The following is a 25,323-nucleotide window of genomic DNA, read 5'->3' as shown; positions in this document are numbered from 1 at the left end:
TATTATTTGTTTATCTGTTTCTCTTCTCGTAAGACTAATATACAGAAGGATTTATTTATAAGGATTCATAAAAACATTTGATAATGAAAAAATAAAACAAAAAATAAAATTTAATATATTGAAAATTCAAGCAATCTAGTAATATTGTATTTTTATTTATTGATTTTTTAATTTCATAACTAAGTGGCGTAAAGGCACTTATTAGAAAAATTAAATACAAATTTATAAAATGCCAGAGAAATCATTAAATATTAGTCCACAGAAAAGTTCATATCATCGATTGAAACGCAAAATTAATGATCTTTAGGAAAGTGTACCTTAATTTGGTGAACGTACTCGCCTATAGGTTTAACCTTTCTAATGGAAGTTCCAAGCAGTTAATTAACTGTTACAAAAATTTTTATGATGATGGAAATTCAAGTGCAAGTGACAAAATTTTACATAAAATAGAAATTGGCTAAGCAATTAATATATAAGTGAACCCATAAACTAACAATGTAAGATTTCTAGTGGTATCAGGTTCATATATTGTGGTTAGTGTAAATTGGTCCAGTGAGGGTAGGTCTTTCATATTTTAGATTCTCCCTGATCGTGTAATTATAAATAGTTATATCATAGCCAATGGTGATTGTCTGGGTGAGTATTTGGAGGTAGTGATTGATATTTGGGTTTGTGTCTCTTGGCTCATGTTATGGAGTCAAAACTAGAAGGGAATTTGATAATAATTCAAATATGAGTGATAAAGTCTCATATCGGACAAAAGATGACTAAACAAACATTTAAGTGAAAGAAGCAAAAAAAACCCATGCATTTAATGTCTTAAGGTCTTGTATTAGAGAATAATATAAATCATTAAAAAAGTTCTTATCCAAACACCCTAAGGTTTTGCGTTGAAATAGTTCTTTACATGGTATCACAACTTCAATGATCATAAGGTCACGAATTCAATCCTCACTTATGAAATTAAATAAGTATACAAAAAAAAAAAATTGGGTCAATACCTACTTTTCAAGCCTAAACAGCTCTTATGTAAAGGGGTATGTTAGAGAATAATATAAATCATTAAAAAGACCCCCACCAAACGTCTTAAGATTTTAGAATGAAATTATTCTTTACATCTTCTTGTGGTTGATATAACTTGACTCGTAGCTAGTTCTCCCCCATAATATTTGAAATATATAATCTTAAATGGTTTGCTTTAGCATATAGAAATCTACTTCTATAATTGATTTAACAAAATAAAACAAAATAAAATAAAGTTAGTTCAAACTACTTCTGTTATTGCCTTTCAATTCGCTATCTTTCTATGAAATAATGGCTATGTTATCCAGCATTTAAATTTTAATAACCTTAAATTTGATTTCTGAATTCCTCTATGTTGAAAGGATAGTGCAATATGACATAACAAAAAAAAGACATAGTACTAACTTGTATGTACCAGCTAACTCATCTAATGAAATTCTTTGTGATTATAAAAATTTGCAAGAACTTAGGACTTCACAAATCAACTATCTACAAAATAATAAATGTTTCATAACAAAAAAAGTGAAATAATTAAGTTTGAAGAAAGGTTACAAACCTCAATCTAATTAATGTGTTCACTAATTTAAACAAAACTACTATTGGGCTTCCTCCTTCAGTGTTAAGCCCAAGCTCATTGAGGGGTTTCCTAAAAATCCTAAACCCTAGATTTCATCTCCTCTATATATTCATTAGTTGTGGGTGGAGGCTAGGTTAGAAGATTATTGAGAGACTCTTGAGTGACACTTGAGAGATTTGTGAGTAAAGCTTTGAGCTTTGCATTTGAGAGCACCTCCAGAGAGAGTTTGAGTGAAACATCTCTAGGGAAATTTGATTATCACCATTGTTGAAGAGGTTGTGTGAGCCACCACATTGGTGAAGGTTGATTCTTTGTACCCATTATTATCATAGTGGACGTTTGAACTAGACTAGGTCCCGGGAATTTTTACTTCTTCATTGGAGAAGATTTTTCCATGTTAAAATCTACTTGTGTTCTCTTTCTCTCTCCCCTTTGTATTTTTGTTTTTTCAGCGCGCTGCCCGACCTGGTGAAGTTCAGGCCGAGTTAAGATTGCCGAGATCCGAGATCCAGGACCTTATTGATTAACTTTCACAAAAAGGCTTCTTAGCCGAGTTGAGGGAACCGAGTTCCCAACAGTTGTATCAGAGCTCGGGTTCGACGAGTTCTGAGGGAGACGAGATGGAGACCGGTGGCATAACCCAAGACGGTGATATGTTCAAGCTAACCGCAGACAATTTCATTTATTGGAGACTGATGATGGAAGATCATCTCTACTGCAAAGATTTACATGAGCCCATTATCCTTGATGAGAGATCGGCAAGCAAAACCGATAAAGAGTGGGAGATCCTGAGTCGTAAGGCGGTAGCTACAATCAGGAAATACATAGACAAACTCTTTGAGCACATGTCTGAGTTTACGAGTTGTGGACGAAGTTGGAGTCCATCATTCGGAAGAAGACTCCTAAGAACAAAGCACACCTGTTTAGCCGACTTATGAAACTCGAATACAAGGACGACATGAGCATGATTGAACACTTCAACACCTACAAAGGTATAGTTAATCAGCTGTCAAAAGCCGAGATGAAAATTGATGACGAGATGCAACCTTTGATGCTATTTAGCTCGCTGCCAGAAAACTGGGATACTCTGGTGGTGACTTTGAGTAATTCGACTCCAGAAGGAAAATTGAAGATGGATGTTGTAACAGATATTCTCCTGAACGAAGAAGCCAAGAGAAGAGAACGAGGTGTTTCCAGCATGTCTGAGGCCAACATTGCTGAGAACAGAGGGAAATATGACTTCTGGGGTAGAAGTAAGAGTCGGGGTCGAGATCGTGACAGACGAGAAAGTCCAAAGGCCGGTCTAGGACAAAATATGAGTTGAAGTGCTTCTATTATGGGAAGCCAGAGTGAAGGACTCTGCAGAATGACGAGAAGAATGGCTTTGTGAATCCGGATCAAATTATTCCCAAGAAGAGGGAAGACAAGAGCACCACTGCGGTGGCTGCTAGCTCGGATGCTGTGATATTCCTCCTTGGTGAGGATAACTTTTTGAATGTTGCATATTATGACTGCACATGGATTGTTGACTCTGGTGCCTCCTTCCACGTTACTCCACACAAAGGTTTTTTCTCCTCTTACCGAGGTGGTGATTTTGGAGTCATGAAAATGGGAAATCAAGTGACGAGAAAGATTGTTGGTGTCAGTGATGTGACCCTAACCACAGATGTTGGGTGCCGACTTGTGTTGAAAGTTGTAAGGCATGTTCCTGACATGCGATTGAACCTAATCTCTGTAGGCAAGCTTGATGATGCCGGGTTAGTGAACCACTTCGATAGTAGTAAATGGAAGGTGGCCAAGGGAAACTTGGTTGTTGCCCGAGGTAAGAAGGAAAGCTCCTTGTATATGATGCAAGGAAAGATAAATGGTGGAGAAGTCAATTCTGTTTGAGATGGACATAGCTTGAAGTTGTGGCACAAACGCCTCGGCCATATGAGCGTGAAAGAGCTCCAAATCCTGAACAAGAAAGGATTATTGACCGAGTTGAAAGGTCAAGTGTTGGAGAGTTGCATGCACTGCCTAGCTGAAAAAGCAGCACCGAGTTTCTTTCATGAAACCAGATCAACCCAGAAGACGCAGGTATATTCTTGACCTCGTCCATAATGATGTATGCTCCATGTCAAAGAGATCCCTTGGAGGAGCTCAGTACTTTGGTTCATTCATTGATGACCACTCCCGCAAAGTGTGGGTTTATTTATTGAATTCTAAAGACCAGGTACTCCAATCCTTTAAAGAGTTTCATACTATGGTTGAAAGGGAGACTGGCAAGAAATTAAAGGTGGTTCAATCTGACAATGGTGGTGAGTTTTGCGGCTTATTTGATGCATACTGCAGAGCAGCTGAGATCCAACTTGAGAAGGTGCCCTCCAAGACTCCACAGTTGAATGGACTGGCTGAGAGAATGAACTAGACTATTGAAGAGAAGGTCCGACGTATGCTATCCAATACCGAATTGCAGAAATCATTCTGGGGAGAAGCCGTCAGAACTTCTGTTGACCTGATCAACCTCTCACAATCACGACCACTTGAAGGAGAAATCCCAGAAGAAGTATGGACAGGTCGGAAAGTGGCCTATAATCAATTGAAGATATTTGGATGCCGAGCTTTCGTGCATATCCCTAAAGATGAAAGGAAAAACTCGATGAAAGGACTAAAAAATGCATTTATCTTGGTTCGCTGAGATGTGAGTTCACGTTCCGACTTTGGGATCCAATCAATAAGAAGATAGTGAGAAGCCGATATGTGATCTTTCATGAAGATGAGACCATTCTAGACATCTCGAAGCCCAAAGTTCGGGTTACTATCAGACGTGAAGAATCCATCCATCCTTTCCGAGCTTAAGCAGAGGGAGTAAATCAAGAGAATGAAGAAAATGATGACCAGCAACAAGCTGATGATGACCAAGATACTGAGGTCCAAGTTGATGATGAGATCCGGGATGAGAATGATGAACCAGGTTCTCAAGTTAAAGAACACTCGAGATATCCAACTCGAGAAAGAAGACCCTCTACAAGGTACCCACTTGATGAATACACCGTTGTTGCTGAAGATGGTGAGCCTTAGAGTTACAATAAGGCTGTGACGAGCTTAGAGAAAGAAGAATGGGAAAAGGCAATGCAAGACGAGATGAAGTCTCTGCACAAAAATCAGACTTATGAGCTAACCGAGTTGCTTGAAGGAAGACGAACTCTAAAAACTAAATGGGTCTACAAGATTAAGAATGAAGAGAACGAGTAGAACCCGAGATACAAAGCCCAGATTGTAGTGAAAGGCTGCAATCAGGAGTAGACTTTGAGGAGATTTTTTCTCCTTTGGTGAAAATGACCTTGGTACGAACCGTGTTAGCCATGGCGACTTCGATGGACCTCGAGGTAGAAAAAATGGACGTGAAGACGACATTTCTTCACGGTGATATAGAAGAGGAGATATATATGGACCAACCTAAGGGATTCCAAGCTCCAGAACAAGAAGACTTGGTATGTCGGTTGAAGAAGAGCCTCTATGGCTTAAAGCAAGCACCGCGACAGTGGTACAAGAAGTTTGAATCATTTATGACTGATCTCAAGTTTGAGAAGATACAGGCCGACCACTGCGTATTTGTGAAGAGGTATGAGGCAAGAGATTTTCTAATTTTGTTGTTATATGTTGATGATATGCTTATTGTAGGGAAAGACAAATCGAGGATAGTCACCCTGAAGAAGGTGTTGAGCTCGTCCTTCGCAATGAAGGACCTCGGCCCTGCAAAGAAGATACTCAGAATCAAGATTATCCGAGATAGACAAAAGAAGCTACTGTGACTGAGCCAAGAGAAGTATATTGAGAAGATTCTGAAGAGATTCAGCATGGGCAAAGCCAAAACAATGAGCACCCCCTTAGCCGGAGACATAAAGCTGAACCAGAAGCAATGTCCGAGATCTGATGAAGACAAAGACGAGATGCTGAAGATCTCGTACCAATCCATTGTCGGAAGCTTGATGTATGCAACGATTTTCACTAGACTCAACTTGGCATATGCTGTTGGAATGATGAGCCGGTATCTCTTAAACCCCGACAAAGAGCACTGAGAAGTAGTGAAGTGGATCTTCAGGTACCTTCGAGGTACGACCAACTTATGCCTCCGTTTTGGAGAAGGTACAACCGAGTTGCAAGGCTAATTGGATGCTGATTTAGGGGGAGCCGCCGACTCAAGGAAGTCAACTACAGGGTACTTGATGACTTTTGCAGGAGGAACTATCTCTTGGCAATCAAGACTACAGAAGTGTGTGGCACTTTCGACGGCCGAGGTCGAGTACATAGCCGCGACTGAGGCAAGCAAAGAAATGTTGTGGATGGAAGTTTCTCTCTGAACTCGGCTATAATCAAGACAAGTACTAGCTGGGATGTGACAATGAAAGTGTAATTCATCTTGCAAAGAATTCGACCTTCTCGCACTAAGCACATTGATATGAGGTATCATTGGATCTGGGATGTGATGGAAATTGGAGACCTCAAACTCGTCAAAGTGCACATTGACCAAAATTGTTCCGACATGATGATGAAGCCGGTTCCTACAAGAAAATTTGAAGACTGCTGTGAAAGAGGTGGGTTGATGCTGAAGCCGACGCATTAAATTCGGAGGGGGAGATTTGTTGGGCTTCGTTCAATGCCCAAGTCCAAACCCTAAACCCTAGATTTCATCTCCTTTATATATTCATTAGTTGTGGGTGGAGGCTAGGTTAGAAGATTATTGAGAGACTCTTGAGTGACACTTGAGAGGTTTGTGAGTAAAGCTTTGAGCTTTGCATTTGAGAGCACCTCTAGAGAGAGTTTGAGTGAAAATCTCTAGGAAAATTTGATTATCACCATTGTTGGAGAGGTTGTGTGAGCCACCACATTGGTGAAGGTTGATTCTTTGTACCCATTATTATCATAGTGGACGTTTGAACTGGACTAGGTCCCTTGAGTTTTTACTTCTTCATTGGAGAATACTTTCCCACATTAAAATCTGCTTATGTTCTCTTTCTCTCTCTTCCCTTTGTATTTTTGTTTTTCTGTTGCGCTGCCCGACTTGGTGAAGTTCAAGCCGAGTTAAGTTTGCCGAGATCCGAGATCCAGGATCTTGTTAATTGACTTTCGTAAAAAGGCTTCTTAGCCGAGTTGAGGGAACCGAGTTCCCAACAACTACGACATATATGTGTAGTCCTTACTCATAAAATGACTTGTGCAAACATATGAAAATTAGATATATTATTATATTGAAATTTTGGCCACTGTACTGGGAGAATTGTTTTTCTTGCATTGGGGAGTAAGTGATATTTTCTGTTTCAAATAACTTAATAGTTATATCTGGTTAATCTTTATCTACTTTAAGACTTGAATTCACATTTTCGAAATGCACTAATACATGTATGCGCATCTTACTAGTTGGCTATAAGTTATGAACATATGATATGACGAGATATCCATGATAAAGGATTAATAAGGCTTAAATTTCAAAGAAAGACATGGCACTAACTTGCTGCTAATATTTAACAACCAATGTTCAATTCTCCCATTAACAAAAATCGACATTGCATTGTTGGGCCTCCTCCTTCAATGCTAAGCCCAAGCCCATTGAGGGGTTTCCTAAAAACCCTAAACCTTAAACCTTAAATTTTATCTCCTTTATTTCTAGGTGAGTTTGATTATCACTATTGTTGGAGAGGTTGAGTTAACCACCACTTTGTTGAATCTTTGATTCTTTGTACCCATTATTTTCATAGTGGATGTTTGAACTGGACTAGGTCCTATGTGTTTTTTTACTTCTTCATTGGTGAAGGTTTTATCACGTTAAAATCTGCTTGTGTTCTCTTTCTCTCTCTCCCTTTTATATTTTTTTTTTCTGCTGCGCTGCCCGACCTGGTAAAGTTAAGGCCGAGGTAAGATTGCTGAGATCCGAGATCCAGGATCTTTTTGATTGACTTCCACAAAAGGGTTTGTTGAGTGGTTTGCTGATGGTGGAAAAATATAAGTTCTGATAGGGGGCGTTCTTCTGTTCTTACAGAACACAGATTCGTCCCTCAGTTCTAACACAAGTGCGCAAGTGCACGCATCAAGTAATAAAGGGAGTATTAATGCCCAAATTATCGTTCCCACGAGGATAGAGTGCTAATTATTGTTTTATCACTATTTATAAAGAGTGAAAGTGAGAAGAAAAGTTAGTAAATGAACTGTCTGGTCAAACATTCCCTACTGTCTTGACAACGTTCCTCAGGAACAGTAGGTTCAACCTGATGGCAAACAGTTGCTCGCTGCGTTATGTATGTGGTCCTTCCTGTTTAGAAGAATGTGAGATAACAATCATTTGAGTTTTTATAGGTAATAAATAAAATAAAATAAAATTACTAAAACAGAAATAACTATAATCAAGAGACAACAGGGTGGTGGTTAAAACAATTTAACAGAAGGAACAGAGTCACTGCTTCACTCTTAAAGGGGCTGTTTTCTCTGCTCAAGACTTAGCACCTTTTGGCTTTGTCCCAGTTTCTTTGCCTGCCAACTCTGATTCCTCAGCTCATGGTCTAGATGGCTCACAAGTTTCCATATTCCTATGGCTCCCTTGACTCCAACAGATACTTAGTTCAGAACCTTAAAATAGACGAGTTGGCCCTTTATTCCTAAGGTGACTAGTAGCGTTTTTGCCATGACATCTACCTTCCCCCAATGGATAAGCTGTCTGAAATCCCTTCCTTATGGAAGTTCCTTTCTCAGTATGTACCTAATTTCCATTGGCGCACAATGAATATAGCTTACTCAGCCAAAGAAATACAAAAAGCTTCGGTCAAGAGTTTTGAAAACAGTTCTTTAAGAGTTTCACAGTTTACCCTTTCCACAGATAGTTCAGCTCATGGCTGATAGTTTAAACATAATTATTCTCAACTGAGATCACATAGACCCGAGATTCAGTCAAGAGATAACGATTGGAATGAAGAGAAAAACACTTATATTAATTTAAAAGACAGTTTCCAAAAAGAAACATAAAATGGAGAAAGATGGGTATTTGCTTGTGAGGAGTCTTGATGGTTGTTTACAGAGAAGGGAAGAGGGGTTGTCGCTTAACTATAATTACAACTGAAAATTAAACTAAGTTACTAACTACTACTAAGTGATCTCTTCCTTTCGGACTGCAAACCCTCCAGGATTCGATGATGTTTTTGTGTGAGGGATGTCCTATTTATAGCTGGAAGAGGAATGACAAGACTGTAATTCCCTTGAAGCTAGTTGCTTGAATGAGGGGACAGGACAGTGGTAGCAGAGTGTGAAGCTTGCGTGAATTGCTGAATGGAATAGGGTTTGGTGATGATTAGCCGTTGTTTGCAGGCCTTCCCATGTTTTGCTTCTGTTTTCAGCCAATGAGAACTCTTGATTCCCTGCTCTTCACGTTTCCAGCTGCTCAGTTGGTGCACCGCCTTGCTTTTTAGAAGTCTTTAACTCTACGTTACCTGCAAAGTGTACAGAAGCATTAAATGAATGAAGCAGGTGCATTAAATGCGTCTCAGTCCGTTCCTCTTTTAATATATTTTAAAGGAATACGTTACCATCCGTTCCCCCACTGTGTTTTTGTCACAAATGTGTAAAACAAGTGATTTTCATGCTGAAGTTGCTCATCAGATGAGGGAACGTATGGTATTTTGCCATCAAAATGGGCTTAGATGGGAACAAATTTACGTCCCATCAAACACCCCAAAACTAAACTGTTGGTTGTCCTCAAACAACTCAGAAATATTGTATTAGTCTGCCCAATTTAAAAGAATAGCATAACAAAAAGGAACTTGAGCCAGCGAGTAAGCATGAACTTTTTCAGAAAATGAACTACTCTTCATAGTAAACAGCAAGAGGATTCTGCCCCCAGAAAAGAGAAGGTTGCTGATCTTTTGTCTCACTGTCACTCATAGGTTGGTGTTTGCTCTGTCCATTCCTGGATGTGATTCTTCAGAACTTGCCTTTTCTGTTGCGTTCCTATGAAGTACAACTGTTTTTCGTTCCAAGGAATCTTTGATGGGTAAGTATATGGGAATGTGGAAGAAGTGGTGGTCTGATTTGTGGGACCAAGGAACGTTTAGCTTCTGTGTCTTTGAACTTGGACTTTTTCTGTTTTTGAGGGAACACCTTTTCTTGAACCTTTTTCCCCCTTTGGAGGAAGGTTTTCTGGTTTTTCTTGAATTCTTTTGAATGGTTGTTCCCCTTTTTTTCTTTGTTTCTCTTTTGTCCTTTTTTTTGGTTCATTGTTGAGTACGTTCCTTGTTCTTTTTTATTGACCAGATGGTGTATGATGGAAGTGAGGTGAATATGTGATTCTGTTTTGATCCTTGGCAGCAGAATTCATCTGTCTTCAGGAGTACTTACAGCATTAAGGAAAGCTGAGAAGTTTCATTGTGATTACACCTCATGAACGCTCTCAGAAGTAGGTGTTTGGCATTTTTCATTCCTTACCAGTTTGAGTTCACACAGATCAGCTTCTTTCAAAAATCTGAGGATTAAATTCCATGCACTGTTTCTATTTTCAAGTACTCAGAGAAAGAACAAGCATAATTAGTCAGTGACTTTGTGTTTCATGTATGTTAGTTAATCCAAAAGAATTGGGCAGTCTTAATACTACAACTGAAATGCATGTATATACCAAACAGTTTGATCAAAAAAAGTCTTTTCTATTTCAAAAAAGATTAATTACAAGGGAACGAAAAGAAAAAGAAATTAAAAAAGAACTGAAAACAAACTAAGCTAAGATAAATAGGAGGGTTTCTCCTTTTCATTGTGGAGGTCTCCTGTCCCAAGGGTTCCTTTTTGCAGCTTCAGCTTCCTTGGCTTCATCAATCTCCTCCTGTGTCAATGGTCTCCTCCTGAGCAGATCTTGCAATCTGCGGACTTCATTTATAGGGAGCCATTTCTCAGCATCCTTGAGTAGATCGCTGATGATTGCGACCAGGGAGTTGATGGTGGATCTCATCATGGTTCTGCCAGTGTGGCAGTGGATGACTTGTTTTTCAACATCCAGCAGTCTCGTTTCCAACTCATAGATTCTCTTCTCTAGATATGTTCCAAAGGCCCTGATGGCTTCTTTGGTTTCCTTACGTTCTTCAGCTTGTTTGGAGACGAGCTTGTTGAGTAAGAGCTCTGCTGTGTGGTTGCGCAGAGAGTTGGAATGGATTAGGGAGTTAGCTGCTTTAGCAATTTCTCCTTGGACTGCTTGGAGTGTTGATTATAGGATGCAACACTGGCTTCCTTGATGGCTGCTTTTATGGTGTTGAGCTGTTGTTCTCTCTCCTCCTTCTACTGTTCCTAAAAGGTGTTGAAGGCAAAGGAGAGTTGTGCCAGTCCGTCCCTTAGAGCCTTCAGCTCTGCATTGGTGCTTGTCATGTCAAGTTGGGGGACAGATTTCTTTGCTGGTAGCCGTTTTTCTAACTTCTCTCCCAGCATTTCAAAGATTTCAGCAATCCCAATTTGTGATTTTCTTCTAGCTGCGATGGGGATTGCTGCAGTAGGGGGGAAGTAGGTTGCTTCTTCTGCTGGTTATTGCCAGTAGCAGAAGGTATGACAGGTGTCGTGCTGGGTTCATATACTGGTGGTCTGGATGATGAGGGCATGGTCACAGCTTGTTTCTCCATCAATGGAGGAGTTTCCATCCCTTCTTCTTCTGCCAAAGCGCTGGCAAAAGCTTCGTCCCCAGATGTATCGGGACGAATGACAGGAAATGACAAAGGGCCCCCCAGATTGATCTGCCTGGGGATTGTTGTCTTTGCTTTCTTCTTAGGGGGTTCTATGAGAATCCCCTTTCCTTTGTTGTAACACCCCGTATATATTCGGTAGGGTTATCATTACATCGTATTAAGCGGTGCTTAATTAAAAATACGGAATATTCTTTTTCTTTTCAATTATGACGTCATTATCAATTACCATCTTGATTACTTAATCATTTTCATAAAATATCGTCTGTATGTAAATTGCAATAAGACATCTACTGAAATACCTCAATATATAAATAAGTGTGTATCTAAAATCACGGATCTACAACTCGTAGTCCGGACTGTATCCTGATACATTATTATAACTTCAAATAAAACAAGACATAAACAATACTATGTGTCATGGACAATCCCCATGCTCACCAAATAAACCGCGTAAACAACAAGTCTCAACATAAAACTCCATAACATAGATTGAAGCTATAAGCATATAAGCAGCATGCAAATCCAGCATCCAACATGTCAGCATAAATAACAGCAAATCTAACTCAGCTCCGGCCTCCTGCCGCCTGAGGTCTCAACATTACCTGACCCTGAAATAAGAATTCCCCAAACGTGGGGTGAGATCTCTAAACAAGAAATCTCAGTAAGACAAGGGGTCCTCAAGGATCTTCCACCCCAAGCTCACTTACATGTGCAATATAAGTTCTAAAAGCAGTAATATCATTATCAGTTCCAAAACTATGTAGTGCAACAGATATCTATGGCATGTGTGTAATCACTATCTACTGGCCAGAGAAATGTAGGAATATGTTTATTCCCTACATGTAGTACAAGGAACACCGCTTGCACCTCACCCACAGCCTCACCCTATTGTATATTCTACATACTCAGGCTTACCGTATAGGTGGAACACCTATATGCATATCAACAAGGCACTAACATACAATAGCTCAATAGCATTTCCAAAACATCAAAAACATGTAACACAACATGCATATACCATACCCCCATGGGACATGGTGGAACCACAACATGACTAAACCGAGGACACGAAAGCTTACCTTGCAAGCTAACTATCCAAAGAAAGAGTCCACACTAGCTCAAAGCCCGCAAACAATACAATCACAATATGTTTATACAGTAAGTAATCATCAATAACCATCTATCAAGGTTACATTAAGTGATTAATGCTTTCCATCTCATTATAAGTCATTTTATGCATTTTCTGCAGGAGGTATTCGAATACTCCTCGATGAGTATTCGAATACTCCCTGTCTCCAGAAAGTATTGGATTGCTTCCATTAAAGTATTCGAATACTCACAAGTATCCGAAGATTTTTCCCCCCAGTATCCGAATACCAAACCTTACTGTATTCGAATACTTTCCAGTATTCGAATATTTCTTCAAAGGTATACGAATACTTCTCTTCCCAAAAAAGTATTCCAATACTCCTGCAATGAGTATTCGACTACCTGATGAACAAGTATTCGAATACTACACGAAAAGTATTCGAATACTTCTTCAACAGAATGCAGAAATTCGAGCCAACTTCTGCATAATCCCAAATTTAAAGGTCCAAAAGCGATTGGAAGTCCAATGACTCCCTAAACAGATAATCACCAACATGTTATGAACCCAAAAACACATTCTTTTACTAAAATGGTTAAAGTTCCTATTTTTAATAGATTAAACAAGCTTAAGACTCCAAAATGACAAAGAGTGATCATGGTATACCTCCAAGAGGTTAAAACTCAGAAAAGACTCCTCCTTGGAGCTTCCAACAAGGCACACAGGTTCTGACTTCCAAACACCACGAATTTAACACCACAAGATGATGTCTTTCCCCACAAACTCACAACTTGGAACTCAAGAATGCCACTACCAAGTGACTAATCACTCAAACTCAGAAAACAGCCCCAACAATCCTCACAAAACAGAAACCAACTCAGAAAATAAGTTCTTTTCCCACTCACAAGAGACCATCACATCCAACCAAGAGTTTCCCCAAGGGAAAGTGTGAAGAAAATCAAGAAAGATCACCTCTTGGCTCAAGAAAATAGAGAAGAACCCAAAGGAACAACCCAAACTGATCAACCTCCATAATTCTCACGCTGGAAAATCTGGTATCGAGGGCAATGTGCCCTTAAATGAGTATATATAGCTACTTAAATAAAACACACAGTATTAACTTTAATTGCTACACTTAGCATTTTAATCTCAAACTCAGGATTCTGAAACTACACAATTTTCTAAGATTTATTATATTTTCAATATATTTTTCGGAGCACCTTTCCGGTACGCACTTTTCATAGCCAGTATCAGTTTCTGACACTAATTTTTATTATTTTAACTTGAAACTCGTTTTACAAGTCCTATATAATATTCTAGTAATTATCATGCACTTATTATAATTTTCCGGGATACTTTTTCGGCACGCATTTATACCGACTAGCAGAACCGGTATTTGAACTTTTCTTCCGAAAAGCGACTTTCAGCATTCTTAATCACTTACCATGATTATTAAAGCCTCTTAATAATTATTAGGGTCAATTATGGAATCATTTTCTATTTTCACATAATTTATTAATTAAATACCTTAATTAACGGTGCGGGTTCTTACATTTGTCATTTTTCTTCTGTGGCTGAGCCTCTTGCTCAGCCACTGATGTCTCTGCAGCAGATGCTGCTTCTTTGTCTTTCTATCCATCTCCTTGTTGTTTCCTAGGAGAAGGTTGTGGGGTGATTTGTTGTAGTGGAGAGTGAGTAGGTGGTGGGGATGAGATGTCAGAAAATGTAGAGTCTGAGCGGCTTGGGGACGTCTCCTTTGCAGCTAGTTTTGGTGCTGACTTCCTTCCAATCTTCAGCCTTTTTGCCAAAGGCTCATTGTGTTCACTCTCCTGGTCAGAGAAGGTGATAGGCTTTGCAGAGGATGCTCCCTCTGGCTTATTGATGTTGAGGACCCTCTTTATCCTCTGACTTGAACGTTCCCCTTTTCTTGGAGGAGGTTTGGCAGAAGATTTCTTCTTGCCCTGCTTGCCATCAGTAGCAACAGGGGCATCCTTCTTCACCTTGGTAGGAGAAAGGATGGTTCTTCTGGCCGGAACATGGCCAAGGAAGAGGATTTTTTAGGGGTGGTCTTGGTGGTCTTCTTCAGTGAGGCCACTGATGTTTCCTCCTCACTATCTCTGGTGGGGGAACGTCTAAGATTGGCAGGAATAGGTTGGGTGGTGTCAATGTAGGTGCTTTTAAGACTGTTCCAGGTCTTAGCATCAATGATAGATGCCACCTTCCTGGTGTCATCTGGGTGTTCCTCTACACCAGCTCTCCTGTAGAGTTTGGTGATGAGGCAGGGGAGGAAGACCTTAGTCTTCCTTATGTCCCTCTGCAAGCTGTTGTAGATGAGGGTTACTGCATCAAAACTGATGTGCTTGATGATGCAGTAAATATGAACTTGAAGTCCCCAGCTAGCAGAGGCTTCATGAGAGGTGGGGGTGATGTTGGAGTTGGCAAATAGTGCCCAGAACCTGGCTATGTCTTTCATGCTCCCTTTGCAGAGGGACCCTTTGTAGTAGTTGGGATTGTCCAGGGCTACTGTCTGCTTCAGATCCTTCTGAAATTTGTACACCTCCCTACTATCCAAATACTCCTGGAACAGAAAGTTGGTGACGGATGGAAGGTGGAGTACTTCCTGGACATCAGCGGGAGAAAATGATACTTGTTTTCCCCTCACTGTGACCACATCAAGTGCCTTCTCTTTGGGCAGCCTCCTCGTCTGGTATAGGAATTCTCCCACCCAGTTCAAGTTCAACTCACAGTCATCAGTGACGAAAAGCAACCATCGAAGTTTGTCCAGTGATTTCTTCACAAATGGGGGCAAAACCACTTTGTCCTGATGCAGAGAAATGTTCCTTTATGGGTACAGAATGATGGTAGGATCAACGAGCTCTGGTTCTTCGCCGCGGTTGGCTACAGGGGTCACTTTAAATGAAAGCTTAGTCATTTTGTTCAGAAAGGGAGTTAGGGCACAAATGCAGGAGGGATAAAAGGGTTCTGAGTTGAATGGAAGTAGTAGAACTTGAAGAAATCAGAGACCGAGTTTAAATAGAATGTGGGTGCGAAAATGAAAGGTTTCTGGGACGTGGAGGTTAAGGATAGGAGGTTGAAGAGGTAGTGGAATGGGGAAGTTACAGAACGAGTGGTCAGCAGTAGGTGACCATTTACTGATGGGATGAGTGTGAGAAGATGGAACAGTTTAGGTTAAGATGTGGGAGAAAGGGAAAAGGAAAGGGTGCAGTTTCCTTAATGGTTGAGGAGACGGTTGCTTTTTCTGCGCGCGTTTCCAAGAATTGCAATGAATGCAAATTGGATATGGCTGCGTATCTTTTTAAGTGACTCAGTAGGGACAGGTGTCCCAGTCACTCTTATCTCCTAACCCAAGAAACGTTCCCTTTGTCTTTTCCTAACTAATAAATAAATAACTAACTGAAATAAATAATAAGAAAACATGTAATAGTGAGTACTAAGTAAGGAAAAGGGACGTACTAACCTATCACCTATTATTTAATAAATCTAAATGAACATATAACAAAATATATATATATATATATATATATATATATATATATATATATATATTTTGGGATTGTGTGGTCAGGGACCACCCCAAAACTACGTTTCTGGAACAGAACGTACTTTATTTGGACTTTTTGGAGAGGAACATCAGACGTTCCCTCCTTTTTGGGAGCTATGTGGTTATGGATAACCACCCCAAAACTTAGCTCTTTGTAAGAGAGCAAATGTATCTACTGGGTTGCCTCCCAGTCAGCGCTTAGTTTAATGTCTTTTAGCTAGACATGGTACTTACCTCTCAAGGGGTTTCAGAAATGGTTAAGGGGACCTCAGTGTCCCCTGGTAGTGATCCTGGTGTTCTGGTTTGAAGGTTGGCAACAATCTGCCCCAGATGGGACTCAATGTTCCTTACCACTGCATCATTCCTGGTGACATATTCCTTGACATAATTTTCCAGGGTGTTGTTGCGTTGGTCATCTCTGTGGAAAGGAACGTAGTTGTTTCTCCTTTGTTCAAATGTTCCACTGCTGCTACCTTGCTGATACTGCTGCTGATTATTGTTGAATGGTCTCTGGTTAATGGGTGGCCTCCATTAATGATAGTTCCTCCAGGGCTTGAATGTGTATTTCATCGTGCTTGTTGATTGTCTCTGGTGAAGTTCCTATTGCCAAAATTTTCTGCATAACACACCAATGCAGTGGATGGGCAGTCTGTTGAGTCATGAAGGTCACCACAGGCTGAGCATGGTTCTGTTTCAGTTGCTGTGAGTTGTAAGACTTCCATCCTTGGTGCTGCTTGGTCATCTCTCAGGTTCTTCACTTCATTCATGAGTGATGCCAGCTGGGCTTCCATGGCTGTTTGTGTATCCAGTTCTAGCATGCCTGGCTTCCTTACTAGGCTCACTCTGTCTATTGGCCATTGGAGACATCTTTCAGCAGTCCCTTCTATGATTTCGTACCTTGATTCAAGTGTTCCTGTAAAGAAATATCCTCCAGCATCAAAATCTAGGTGAGATTGAGAAGTATGGTCAAGTCCTTTATAGAAAGATTGTAACACTCCCCAACTCTCTACCCCATGGTTTGGACATTTTCTTATGGTGTCCTTGTATCTCTCCCATGCTTCATAGAGATTTTCTCCATGAAACATTCTGAAGTTAGAGATTTCAGCTCTAACATCAGCTTGTCGAGACATTGGGAGAAACCTCTCTATGAACTTGTTAGAGAGTTCTTCCCATGTGTGGATTGATCCAGGGGTGAGAGTTTTCATCCATGTTTTAGCTTTTAAGCCCAAGGAGTGAGGGAACAACCTCATTCTCATGCTCTCCTCTGTTACACCCTCAGCTTTAAAATTATCACAAATATCTTGGAATGTTGTGAGGTGTGTGTAAGGATCTTCTGCAGGGAGTCCATTGAAGACCTCTGCTTCCCTAATCATGTGGAACATGATAGGTTTTAGTTCAAAATTTGGTGCTACAGGGGGAAGGATTACTCCCATATCTGGTCTGTTCCTGAAAGGAGCAGCCAAAGTTCTGAAGTTCTGTTCAGGGGGAACCTCTTCATTGTTATTATTGTGATCAGCCATGTTTTCAGGAAATTCTTCCCTGAGGTTCCTTCTTCTCCTATGGAGTGTACGTTCTGGCTCAGGATCAAAGAGAAACTCAGGTACTTCAATGGAGTGGTTAGAGTCTGTTTCAAACTCTTCACTCATAAACCAATAGCACAGGGTATATATATGCACAACAGATTCACTAATAAAGAGAAAAAAAATATAAAAGTAAAGTCAGATATACAGTATATGAGTTAGAAAACAATGATAAGAACAACAATTAGTGTTTCTATCCCCGGCAACGGCGCCAAAAACTTGTTGGGTGGTTTTCTGATGGTGGAAAAATATAAGTTCTGATAGGGGACGTTCCTCTGTTCTTGCAGAACACAGATTCGTCCTTTAGTTCCAACCCAAGTGCGCAAGTGCACGCAACAAGTAATAAAGGGAGTATTAATGCCCAAATTATCATTCCCACGAGGATAGAGTGCTAATTATTGTTTTATCACTGTTTATAAAGAGTGCAAATGAGAAGAAAAGTTAGTAAATGAACTGTCTGGTCAAACGTTCCCTACTGTCTTGACAACGTTCCTTAGGAGCAGTAGGTTCAATCTGATGGCAAACAGTTGCTCGCTGCGTTATGTATGTGATCCTTCCTGTTTAGAAGAAGGTGAGATAACAATCATTGGAGTTTTTATAAGTACTAAATAAAAAAAAATAAAACTACTAAAACAGAAATAACTATAATCAAGAGACAACAGGGTAGTGGTTAAAACAGTTTAACAGAAGGAACAGATGCACTGCTTCACTCTTAAAGGGGCTCCTTTCTCTGCTCAAGACTTAACAACTTTTGGCTTTGTCCCAGTTTCTTTGCCTGCCAACTCTGATTCCTCAGCTCATGGTCTAGATGGCTCACAAGTTTCTATATTCCTTTACTCCAACAGGTACTTAGTTCAGAACCTTAAAATGGACGAGTTGGCCCCTTATTCCTAAGGTGACAGTAGCGTTTTTGCCATGACATCTACCTTCCCCAATGGCTAAGCTGTCTGAAATCCCTTCCTTATGGAAGTTCCTTTCTCAGTATGTACCCAATTTCTATTGGCGCACAATGAATATAGCTTACTTAGCCAAAGAAATACAAAAAGCTTCGGTCAAGAGTTTTGAAAATAGTTCTTTAAGAGTTTCACAGTTTACCCGTTCCACAGATAGTTCAGCTCATGGCTGATAGTTTAAACATAATTATTCTCAACTGTGATCTCATAGACCCGAGATTCAGTCAAGAGATAACGATTGGAACGAAGAAAAAAATACTTATATTAATTTAAAAGACAGTTTACAAAAAGAAACAGAAAATGGAGAAAGATGGGTATTTGCTCGTGAGGAGTCTTGATGGTTGTTTACAGAGAAGAGAAGAGTGGTTGTCACTTAACTACAGTTACAACTTAAAATTAAACTAAGTTACTAACTACTACAAAGTGATCTCTTCCTTTCGGACTGCAAACCCTCCAAGATTCGATGATGTTTTTGTGTGAGGGTGGTCCAATTTATAGCTGGAAGAGGAGTGGTAAGACTGTAATTCCTTTGGAGCTAGTTGCTTGAATGAGGGGACGGGACTGTGGCAACAGAGTGTGAAGCTTGCGTGAATTGCTGAATGGCAGGTTTTGGTGATGATTAGCCGTTGTTTGCAGACCTTCCCATGTTTTGCTTCTATTTTCAGCCAATGAGAACTCTTGATTCTCTGCTCTTCACGTTTCCAGCTGCTCAGTTGGTGCACCGCCTTACTTTTCAGAAGTCTTTAACTCTACGTTACCTGCAAAGTGTACAGAAGCATTAAATGAATGGATCAGGTGCATTAAATACGTCTCAGTCTGTTCCCCTTTTAATATATTTTAAAGGAATACGTTACCATCCGTTCCCCCACTGTGTTTTTGTCACAAATGTGTAAAACAAGTGATTTTCATGCTGAAGTTGCTCATCAGATGAGGGAACGTATGGTATTTTGACATCAAAATGGGCTTAGATGGGAACAAATTTACGTCCCACCATCCATCATAGCCTCATCCTCATCAGTGCGCTCTTCAAAGAATGTTGTAGCGGCTGCCTCAAATGCATCCTCCTCCTCTGAATGCGGATACTCCTCAGCCTGAAATGCTGACGGTTCTACTCCCTAGGCCTCACATTGGGCTGTCAGCATCTGGATCATCTGGGTCTGAAATGATCTCTGGCTCGTCTGCATGAACTTGAGACGGCGTCGTAAAAAACCCAGACAAACCTCCGTGTTGACCAGCCACTGCTCTGCTGATCGCTTCTGCCGTACAGACTCGGACTCGGCCTCGGTCATGTTCTTCCTTCCCGGTGTCAACCCGGTGGCTGCTCCTTCTCCAATCCGGAGCTGAGTGGTGATCATCTTTGCATTAATTTCAGGGTTCAACTTGACTTGTGCCCCATTATCGGCAATGTCAACACCAGCTCGCTTACATAGATGCTGGATCAAAGAACTGTGACCCAGTGCGGCAGAACTGCTACCAGAATGGGCCATGTCATAAATACTATCTTGAAGAATGATGGGAAGTTCCACTTTCTTCCCAGTCATGATGGTGTAAATCAACATAGTTCGATCATAATAACCTCCGCCTGGTTATAGGAAGGCAATACATTCGAAACCACAAAGTGGAACCAAACCCTGGCCTGTCCATTCAACTGCCTTAACCACAACAACTTGGGATTTACCTCATCCTTCATCATCTGCAATTTTTCATTAGGCTTGGCTATGGTTTGCAATACCGGCTCAGCCGCTCCTAATTTAGTCCAAGTTTCAAAATCAGGGCTGCTTCTCCTTGGGGGAAAGTCAATCCTTTCCCAAGTTTTTCGAAACTGACAGTTTTGGTTCTGGATGTAGTCACAATGAGTGATCTTCAAAAGTTTCTGGATGGTATGAGCATCATACTTCACCTTCTTCCCCCAAACCATACTAACAAAGTGTCGTTTGCCACCTTCATCCCCATTATAAGCATTTGCATAAAATTCCCGACAAATAGCTTGACTGCTATTGTCCAACAGCATGCCAAAGGTCTCCCATTCCCGCTTGATCAACTGGGACTGAAACTCAGGGTATTCATCTTTGTCCAAGACGAATTTCCTCTCTCGGACAAAGGGCCTGGAAGATGTCTTCTCATTAAATCGGGTCTTCATCTTTTTGCTGTTTTTCTTGGGTGGTGAAGATATGGTCCTAACAACATGAAAGAAAAAGTCAGTCAATAAGTTAAAGCATTTGAGAGATGATGGATCACAATTCCCAGATTTAATCTTGAAAGAATTAGTTGAGAGGGATCCAAAATGTGAAGGAAAAACAATCCCCACAATGCCAGACTAACAGCCTAAAATCATGTATGTATCAGAACCTGGGCGCTAAAATGTTCACAGGGAGCGTTTTAGCGGCCTAGCAATTTTCGTGGTACAAAACAGTCGAGCGCTAAAACGTTGAGTGTCCAGCGTTTTAGCGCCCTGGCTTTTATGGGTCATGCATTTTATCAAACACCTTGTGTGTGTGTGCAATTTTAAAATGGGTAATCGAATATGGGAAATTCCTTGCATCCCAAAAACAAATAAAGACCAGAATTACACACATACCAGGTATATATTATAAAAAATGAGAAAACCTAGATGATCAAAATCGTGTAAAACCTAGGATGATATGAGAGCATGCCATGTAAAACCATGTGATATGAAATGGACATAAGTGAATGAAGAATATACTACGAAAAGAGGAAGGATGAGGGTAACATACCTTGTTGAGTACAAGAGAGTTAGAAGAAAGACAGAGGAGAGGTAGAGGAGATTCAAAATCGTGAGTGAGTGAGAGAGAAAGTGAGTGAGGAAATGTAATCGTGTAAATCAAATAAGTGACTCGGTGCTAAAAGGTTCAAACAAAACGTTTTAGCGCCCAGATCCAGAAAATGTGAACATAGTTGTGTGCATCAGCGCGCTAAAACGGTCAAACAACACGTTTTAGCGCTCCGGACCAGAGTTTGTTGCGCGGTGATGCACTTTATGAACGCTAAAACGGTCAAGACAGAACGTTTTAGCGCTCTGGGCTAGAGTTTTGCATTGTGATGCATCTCTGGACCGCTAAAACGTTCAAAACTGAAAGTTTTAGCGCCCATCACTTGTCAAAATTATTTTTTTTTAAATTTTTTTTCAAAATATATCTTTTGTTTTATAATATTATTAATATTAATTATATATTACTTACCTGATATAGTGGGTTGCCTCCCACTCAGCGCGTGATTAACGTCACGAGCCTGACGTTTCTCACTTAACTTACCTTCATCAGAGCAACTGTAAGAAGTTGCTTGTCTACAACACTACCAATGTACAACTTCAACTGACCATTGACGGGAAAGCTTCGGTCAGAATCCAAGGGACTAATTTCTACTGCTCCATAAGACTTAATATCCTTCACCACAAATGGTCCAGACCATCTGGACTTTAACTTTCCTGGAAATAGCTTCAACCTGGAATTGAACAGCAGAACTTGGTTGCCCACCTTGAAATCCCTGGGTGTGATCTTCCTGTCATGACATAGCTTGGTCTTTTCTTTGTATAAGCTTGCACTTTCATATGTAGAAAGACGGAATTCATCCAGTTCATCCAATTGAAGTAGTCTTTTCTCACCTGCTGCTTTTCAATCAAAGTTTAAAAACTTGACAACCCACAATGCTCTGTGTTCCAATCCCACCGGTAGATGACATGCCTTCCCAAATAACAATTGAAAAAGAGACATTCTAATAGGAGTCTTGAATGCTGTACGGTAAGCCCATAAAGTGTCATCAAGTTTCTTGGACCATTGAGTCCTAGCATTTCCAACAGTCTTTTCCAGTATACGTTTAAGTTCTCTGTTAGAAATATCAACCTGACCACAAGTCTGTGGATGGTACGGGGTACATATCTTATGCCTGACTCCATATTTTGCAAGAGCAACTTCTACTAAATGGTTGTCAAAATGTGTTCCCCTATCACTGATTATGGCTCTCAGGACTCCAAATCGCACAAAGATATTCTTTTTCAGGAATGCGATCACAACCCGAGAATCATTAGTTTGTGTGGCTATAGCTTCGACCCATTTTGATACATAATCCACTGCCACCAGGATATACTTATTAGAGTAAGAAGAGGGAAAGGGTCCCATGAAATCCATACCCCAAACATAAAAGATTTCCACCTCCAGTATATTGTTCAATGGCATTTCATGTCCCCTGGATATATTACCAGTTCTTTGACAGTTGGCACATGCTTCCACATACTTCCTTGCATCCTTGTACAATGTTGGCCAATAGAAATCACTCATCAAGACTTTTGCTGCGGTTCTTTCACCTGCAAAGTGTCCACCATAGGCTGAACTATGACAGTGCCATTAGACATCTTGTTGTTCCTCCTCTGGAATACATCTTCTGATTACCCCATATGAACACCTGTAGAAGAGGTATGGTTCATCCCAAATATATCTCCTTACATCATGCAGAAATTTTTTTCTTTGTTGCCATGTGAAATCTTTAGGCATTGCTCCAGCCGCTTTGTAATTTGCAAAGTCGGCAAACCATGGTGGAGTATTAATGGTCAAGACTTGATCTTGCACCAACTTGGGAACAATACTTATGGCCAGTATATGCTCATCAGGAAACTCTTCTTGAATCACTACTTCCGGTCCTTCTTGCAGATGTTTCTCTGTGATCCTGGATATGTGATCAGCCACCAAGTTTTCAACTCCCTTTTTATCTTTGATTTCCACTTCAAACTCTTGTAGGAGTAACATCCATCGGAGAAACCTGGGCTTAGCATCCTGCTTGGTTAACAAATACTTTAAAGCTGCATGGTCAGTGTAAACAATCACCTTTGAACCTAGCAGGTATGACCAAAATTTGTCAAATGCATACACAATAGCCAATAATTCTTTTTCTGTAGTAGCATAATTCTTCTGTGCATCATTTAGAATTTTACTGGCATAGTATATGACATGCAACAATTTGTCTTTCCTTTGGCCTAGCACCACTCCCATAACATAATCACTTGCATCACACATCAGCTCAAAAGGTAGTGAAAAATCAGGTGCCATGATTATTGGTGCAGTGATCAATTTTTCTTTCAAAATATTAAATGCATGCAGGCAGTCATCAGTGAACACAAACTCTTGTTCATTCCCTAACAACTTGCATAAATGTTTTGCAATCTTTGGAAAATCTTTTATAAAGCGTCTATAAAAACCGGCATGACCAAGAAAACTTCTCAGACCTTTGACATTTATGGGAGGGGGAAGTTTCTCAATAACAGAGATTTTGGCTTTATCCACTTAAATTCCTCTTCTAGACACCTTGTGTCCCAAAACAATACCTTCTGTCACCATGAAGTGACACTTTTCCCAATTCAATACAAGATTACAATCTTGGCATTTTTTAAAACACTATCCAAATTTTCTAGACAGGCATCAAAAGTAGGACCGAATACAGAAAAATCATCCATAAAAATTTCAATGCATTTTTCTACCATGTTAGAGAATATGGAAAGCATGCACCTTTGAAAAGTCGTTGGGGCATTGCATAAGCCGAAAGGCATCCTCCGGTATGCAAATATTCCATAGGGGTAAGTGAATGCAGTTTTCTCCTGATCTTCTGGAGCCACAGCTATCTGGTTGTAGCCTGAGTATCCATCTAGAAAGCAGTAGAAAGCATGTCCTGCCAATCTCTCTAGCATTTGGTCTAGGAATGGAATAGGGAAATGGTCCTTATGCGTTGCTAAGTTGAGCCTCCGGTAATCTATGCACATTCTCCAGCCAGTGACTGTTCTTGTGGGAATTAATTCATTATTCTCATTCCTCACAATAGTCATTCCTCCTTTCTTGGGCACCGTCTGCACTGGGCTCACCCAAGCATTATCTTTAATAGGGTAGATCATTCCAGCATCAAGCAACTTCACCACTTCCTTCCTCACTACCTCTTTCATAGTAGGATTGAGCCTTCTCTGTGGTTGCCTCACTGGTTTAACCTCATCTTCCATCAATATTTTATGAGTGCAGAAAGAAGGGTTAATACCCTTGAGGTTTGAAAATGACCATCCCATGGTTGTCTTGTTCTTTTTAAGCACTTCAATCAACTTTACTTGCTCCCCTTCAGACAACAATGCATTAATGATGGCTGGGTATGTTTGATCATCTCCAAGAAACACATACTTGAGATTTGATGGAAGTTCTTTAAGTTCCACCTTGGGTGCTCCCTTAGGAATATCATCTACTTCCTTTTCTAGCTCTTCAACTTTTGGTTCCTCCTTATAGTATTCCACACTTGTTTCCTCCTTGAATTTGTCTTCCTCAAGTGCAGAGTTTTCCTCTTCTATCACTTCTTCCACAGCCTCCTGTATGACATCTACTCTGAAACAATCCTCCACATCAACAGGATGTTTAATAGCTTCAAACACATCAATGGTGATTGTTTCTTCATTCACCCTTAACATCAACTTTCCTTGTTCAACATCAATCAGAGATCTGGCAGTGGCTAAAAATGGTCTTCCTAGGAGTAGAGGACTTTCAGTATCCTCATCTTCCATATCCAGAATTACAAAATCCACAGGGAAAATGAATTTATCCACCTTGACCAGAACATCTTCTACCACCCCTTCTGGTCTCTTAATTGATCTATCTGCTAGATGTAGAATAACATTAGTGGCTTTCAACTTGTTAATCCCCAAAGCTCTGCAGACAGATAATGGCATCAAATTTATACTGGCCCCCAAGTCACAAAGTGCTTTTCCTACTTCCACATCTCCAATAGCAATAGGAATGCTGAAACTACTTGGGTCCTTTAACTTTGGAGGAAGCTTCTTTTGAATCAGGGCACTACATTCCTCTGTTAAAGCCA

The 25,323-nt window shown here is 40.3% G+C and overlaps 1 non-coding gene across 1 annotated transcript; it reads left to right on the top strand.

The window, feature by feature from the left end:
* Positions 1-16,943: 16,943 nt before the first annotated feature.
* Positions 16,944-17,050, top strand: LOC133305300 (small nucleolar RNA R71). The gene has a single exon (XR_009750754.1). It is a non-coding gene; the product is annotated as a small nucleolar RNA R71 (small nucleolar RNA).
* The last annotated feature ends 8,273 nt before the right edge of the window (positions 17,051-25,323 follow it).

This window comes from Gastrolobium bilobum, unplaced genomic scaffold (genome assembly GCF_033153095.1).
Source record: "Gastrolobium bilobum isolate Gb01-03AN ecotype WA unplaced genomic scaffold, APGP_CSIRO_Gbil_v1 utg688, whole genome shotgun sequence".
NCBI lineage: Eukaryota > Viridiplantae > Streptophyta > Magnoliopsida > Fabales > Fabaceae > Gastrolobium > Gastrolobium bilobum.
The sequence above is the reverse complement of the archived record's forward strand: the minus strand, read 5'-3'. Positions and strand labels throughout refer to the sequence as shown.